Source organism: Melanotaenia boesemani, chromosome 7 (genome assembly GCF_017639745.1).
Source record: "Melanotaenia boesemani isolate fMelBoe1 chromosome 7, fMelBoe1.pri, whole genome shotgun sequence".
Lineage (NCBI taxonomy): Eukaryota > Metazoa > Chordata > Actinopteri > Atheriniformes > Melanotaeniidae > Melanotaenia > Melanotaenia boesemani.
In genome coordinates this window covers 20,988,916-20,995,350 of record NC_055688.1, presented here as the reverse complement: position 1 = coordinate 20,995,350, position 6,435 = coordinate 20,988,916, and the positions used below count along the sequence as shown (strand labels likewise).

The 6,435-nt window shown below is 37.4% G+C and overlaps 1 long non-coding RNA gene across 1 annotated transcript in view; it reads right to left on the bottom strand.

Annotated features, from left to right (window-relative positions):
* LOC121642624 overlaps nt 1-6,435 on the bottom strand; it is a 94,045-nt gene that overhangs the window by 28,397 nt on the left and 59,213 nt on the right. The gene's annotated exons all lie outside the window — the stretch shown is intronic.

Here is a 6,435-nt window from a genome sequence, read left to right as displayed (position 1 = left end):
TAATTAATTAGATACATTTTTTATCGAGTCAAACCCTTAGAAAATATACAATTCAAAAGTCCAAACCCCTTTCCTCTCAAAGCCATGCCTCCAAAGCGCAGAAATGTGCAATGCTTATTCCTGAGGATTCACGAGCACTGGGCAGCATCGATTCGCTAACCTTTGCTAACATTTTCCTCATGGCTTGTTCACAGGAAAGAAAATACTTGACATCATCATAATGTCCCTTACGTTTATGAGTGTATCGTATTTTGATGTCGTAATCTAGCCTAGCTGTGGCTCTCGCCTCGCTGCCTCTACAAGTATTCCAAGCTTCTGAGAGCATGCGATTCATGCAAAGAGTGGTTGAGGGGGGAGGTACAAATAGCAGATGAGTTTGATAGACATATAACTAACCAATCTTTTAGAACAGGTCCGTTTTGATGATTGGGTGGTGTTTTTTCAGTCCTATCCATTCCACAGGTGACTATTTTCTGTTTGTTTGTTTTGTGTTAGAACATTTAATTAATTGGTTGCAATTGAATTGTGAAGGGGATTTTAAGCAATATAGTGAAAAATTAACCTGGAAAACACCTTTAATTAGTTGCAACTTGTTTATCCAACTGTTTTTTACTACCACTTGCATTTGCTGTTTTACACAAAATTCAAGATCAGCTAATGTTCTTGAAATAGTAAAATGTCCCATTTTTAACATTTGATGTGTTTTAGGTGGTGTGCTGTGAAAAGAATCTTGGTTTATGAGGTTCTGCAAATGCTGTTTTAATTACATTTCACACAGCATCCTACCATTTGTTTTTTAATTATGATTGCATATGCCCAATAACAAGTTAGGGACCAATGACTACTCTTTCTCTCTTGAAAAAGCTCTTAGCATGTGTCTTCTGGTAAATTGTATCCATCAGTAGTTATTTTACTTCAGAGGTCACTTTCGTCTCTTAAGATCATTTTTTCCTGACGTATCTAAACAATAAAGTAACAATAAGTTACCTTGCATTTCTTCCTCTTGCCTCAGTGCCATGACAGCACTTCCATCTGCATCATGTACTTCAGGGTCAGCACCACACCTAATCACATTTGTCCAGTCCATTAATGTCACAGCCTTAATTCAACATATCATCACAGTGAAAACCTTGGTCTAACAGTAATTGAAAAGGCCCAAGGGGAATTCCTGGGTTGTCTGGAGCCCCTTATTCTCCACCATCATACATCCATCATCGTAGAGTTAGAGCCTGGGGTGATGTTGTATCATTTAAGGTTAACAGCAAGATGGCCATGTATCTTCACTTACAGCCCTCTAAACTGTGGCCTTGTGGGATCCTACTAGTGCTCCAAACACTGGGATGAAAACTACACACATCATCATGTCCAGTACATATTAATTTAACTATAACGTACCAGCAGGAGCAAGCATGAGTGTGTCAACACATCCATGTTGAGCAAATGGATGGACTTCAATAAGGATGTGATCAGAAACAGAATCCTTCCGTCAGATGTTGAGTTCACAGGCTTGATTACGCAGCTGCCTTGCAATGCATACTGCAACAGATAAAATTAATCACTCACAATTACTCACTGCTTTGAAACATCCTGGACCATGATCAATGTGATCCCTTTTTTAAGTTCAGCCTCAAACAACAGAGAATTTAGAAATCACACAAAAAGTCTCACAAAAGATCTGAGTTGTTGCTAATAAAAGGTGATAGTTTTGAGAGACGGCAAAGACAACAGCCGTTTAGGATATCTTTGCATATTTTTGTACAAACCTAAGGCCGGGTGCTCTTTAGGAAGGATGATCAAAGCCTTTGTAACAATTTCTAACAAACACTTCAAATACATTCTGTACAATATGAATCATTATACACTGGCTCTAAATGTAACTGATCATTTCTCAAAGATCAAATGGTGTAGAACTGTTCAGAAAAACAGATGAAAATAAAAGCATCAATTCTTGCTCAAATACACAGATTTAGGCATATTCATATGGCTCTTCACATACATGAAAGCTACCAGCTGCCCTTGCTAGCAAGTGGAGGACATTAAGGCTCAGACTGGTTGATATCTGTTGACAAGGGTCTGGAAGAGAGATTAGAAGCAAGGGGACCAAAGTTATGGTCATTCCCTGAAAAGGATGGCAGGGCATCTCAAAGCCTTGCAGCTTGCATGACTTGAAAGATCTTCAAAGGTCTGCTCACCTCACACAACCCACTATATCTCCCAAAAAAATGTTGAAAGTATATATTTTTAAAGATGTGTTTTTTTTCATTATTTATTGCCTTTTTTTATTATGTCAGGCAGCAAAAAATTCTGCAGCCAAAATGTTAAAGAAAATAACAATACTACTTCTTCCAGTCTGTTTTTCAGTCTTTGGTTAAAGTTACTGTTATCAGTCATGTGATCACCTCTTGAGCTTACTAGCTAATGAGAGACCATGAAAGTATCTCAAAATCTGGCACATCAGAAACTGTCAGAATATCGGTTATAAAGGCCATGGATTATAAATGACAAAATAAAAAAGAACATCTTTTTAAGAACTATCCACAGGGATACATTGCATTGCATCAAAAGACAAGCATGCATTAGACATGAGGGTGGGCAGGGCCTCTCTCTCCATGCATGTTTGCTATTCAGTCAAACTCTAGTCAGTTACACCAATTTTTGGGAAATTCTGCAACAATAGTCAGAGAGCTGAGCATTTTGGGGGCTTAGGTTTAAGTTGACAGAGGAGCGACCATTGAGACGAGTAAAAAGGAGCCTAGTTTAATAAGCCCTGGTGCAGGCTGGACTACACAGGGGGTTGGCACCACAGAAATCAGAAAACTGCTGTGCAGATGAAGATGACAGAGAAATTTAAAGGATTGGTCTGGTTAAATCATAAGAGCACAGAGCTGTGACTCTATTTCTCTAAACATGTGAATATAATCGTAAAGATTGCATTGTCTTACATAAGAGTTCTACTTCTGATGTCAGTCTTATATAAGCTCATTAATTGTCAAATTAACACTGACATGAAGGAGGTCACCTGATCTTAGATAGAAACAATTTGTTTGAGCTATGCAATCCTGGCACTATAGGAGTGCATCGTCTCTTGCATAAATGTCTTTATTGTTGTTCAATCTTTTTCTTTAGAACAAATTTCTATGGATTGTTACAAACGGTCTCATTATGCATTGTTTTCTCCATTGATGCTGGGATGCCAAACCTCTATGTAGTACCCATTTATCAGCTGGAAAGAGAATGAGAAAAATACAGAGCATCACTGCAGCTGCAACTGCATCCACATCCATGTGGTGTTGCAATTTTCCATAGAGAAAGGGGCACTGTATGAAGAGGGGGGACGCAGATTTATGAGGGAAGCTACATTCATGTCAGGGGAGAATCTAGCAGAATATGCCTACTTACCATGACACCACAATGGCAGAGATTAGGGGATCATAATCAAGAAACCATTGAGGGTGAGGATAGCCAGGAGCTGCAGAGATTGAGGTAGATGAGAAAGAAAAACAAGAGCATCTTTAAAAAATGGGGGGAGGGGTCGAATAAGGCTTGATGAAAAATAAGCAAGTTGGGAAGTAAAAGCAGCATCACTGACTTAACCCGGGGGAATGGGGTAAAAAGCCAGGGATTCAATGAAAACCATATTTGGTCAGTCAGTGTCAGTGCTGACACAGCCTTTCCAGCCAGAACATGAGTGCCTATGTACACTTGGAAAGGTATGGGAGCTGCACAGATGTCATATATAGTTATGATGATGCATAACAGCAAAGACCTGGTGTGACAAAGCAGCCCACCCTCTGGTACACAGCTGGGTATCTACCAAAGTACAGCCCAACAGCAGCACAGGGAGCTACGATGATAATTCGATGGATGCCAAGGTGAAACGGATTTATTTATATCAACCTGATGTATACCCTGTCCAAAATGGTGCCTACGCTTGTTGCTAGGCAGAGCGCAAAAGTAAAGATGGCGGCACACAAGTGACAAACTGGGAAGTGGAGGTCTAACCAGTCATTATTACTATAGGGGAAGGGTGTGGCAGAGCTCAGTTTTTTATAATACTACCATCACTAGGTCAGAATCTTTGCCGCAAGGGTTACATAGTACAGTTGAAATTTACAGTTTAGATCGTTGCCGTTTGGGTTTATACACATCCCCACACAACCGTAGAGCTGTTTCGCTTATACAAATACAAAAATGTGTGAATTCAAAGCAATGTTTGATCGCCTCTATTATGTTTTCTGATGAGAAACAGGAGGAAATTTGACAGTGCATACAATAGTTTGGGTTTAGAAAAATAGCAATAAGACTAAGATGCAGGAAGTCTTCAAGATTACTTAAAAAAAACCTAATACCACTGCAACACCTAAAGACAAGACAGAGTGACCTCATGAATTTCAGTTATCATTAAAGTACACTGATCAAAGCTCACCAACTTTGCCTCAATTTCTCTGAAGACAGTAGCACTTCACAATATAAATAATTTAAACCAACTTTTTGAAATGATCATAGGCCAGATTATGAAAACTTCAGCTACATAAATATTACTTTTTATCATCAAGTCCCTACTAATGAACAGAAACAAAAAGTTTAAACCACTTGGTGTCGTGTTAAATAAGAAATTCTGTAACATGAGGATGATTCCCACAAAAACTCTTGATGGAAAGTTAGGAGTGAAAATTAACAGCACTTAGATTCAACAGGGAATTGCAAAATGCATCATCAAAAATATCTAACTTCCCCAACAGATGTATCCCCATGTGTATTTCGGGCATCATACACAGCACACAGAATGCATAAACAACTTATTCACAGACTGCATCTCCAGATACATACACAGTATTTACTTTATTCTGTTTCACCCAGAAATGTAAAAACTAAGAGAGTTTAATGCTCTCTTTTTACATTATATAGAAGTCAAATGGGGTTGTTGCTACTTCTTTTGTCTTAAAAATAATGTTTGAATAAGAGCAGGTCAATAATGCAGCCATGGACCATTAATTCCATACATTTTCATGACCAACTGCACATTATAACTCACACGGTAGCTGTCAGGTAAACTGTTAAAAAAAATTATATTTCTATATATATATATATATATATATATAAAGTTTAATTACCAATCCCGTTTTTTACTGTACTTTTATACAAAGTTGCAAAGAATGAAGCTCATTTTAACGGCTTTTTTTTTTTTTTTTTCATTTTTGACTGAGATTAATGAAACCCATCTGATCTTTTACAATATTGAATCTAATGCAATATCTTGCAGAAGGACAAAGATGAACTGTCACTCTGCGCATCGCCTTTAGTCACACACCATTACTGTAAATCAGCCTGGCTTCTGAGCTTCAAATCACTCTCTCTTTGTGACATTTTTAGACAGATGTGTAGTTTCAACAGAGAGTGTAAACTAAGAACAGGCAGAACAACAGCCAGTAGCTGAAGATGAGTTTATATTCTGCACCAAGATTAGAGTGTAACTAAATTTAAGTTCTACTGAGAAAAGACAGGATCGAAGAGATATCTCCTCGCCTTATTCTTGTGAAATAATGAGGTGTTTGTTGACAGTTGAATTAGAGAAGCTACAAAAGCTAAGCAAAGGGTGAACAAATGTGTTGGTGAAATTGTGAAAGAATCAGACATTTTTAATATAGGCAGTGTGTGCATCCAAAGGAAAACCAATGTCTCTGTTTTTAAGCTTTTGTTTATCCTCAAACTTTTCCAACTTCTGTCAATATGAACAATGTCTGTGAACATGTTTCTTCCATAAGAAAAGCGATGAACAGAAAAAAAAGAACTAATAAATCAAAGTCAGAGCTCAAAATTTTCTGAATGTGATATCCAATCATTTTTTCTTGTTTAGTGCATAGCTTAAACAAGTATGTGAATAATAAGGAAGTTGTTGCTTTATATTGTTTGATTTCTGGATATTAACAACTTAAGATCATTTTTGTGTTTGCAGCCAGTTGGCCTCCAGTGTTTTAGGACGTGAGTGCATGTGTGCAGAGAACATGAGAGAAAAAAGGAAAAAAGGGTTTAATATAGGGGGATGAATCAATTATCTGTTGATTTATAAAATAACGAAAAAAAAAATATGTCTTTAAGGAAAAATGAGAATAAAAAGTGATGGTATTATTAGAAGAAGGCACGTGCCTAAAGGACACCTACAAAAACAAACCAAGCATTCATTGCACAGACAAGAAAATAAAATTTAGAAACATCCTTTTGTTATTTGAAACAGATTTTAACTAATAAAGTTGTAGTCCTTTCCTGTGAAAATTTCCGCAGATCCCTATAATATACAATATAGATGGTCTCTGTGGGAGAGCAGGCTGTGAGCAGGCGGTGGGCCAATGGTTTGAAGAGAATTGCAAACCTGCAAAGGCGTGGACTGTTTTTTTTTTTTTTTTTCAAGCAGGAATAAAGTTTGAGTCAATGAAG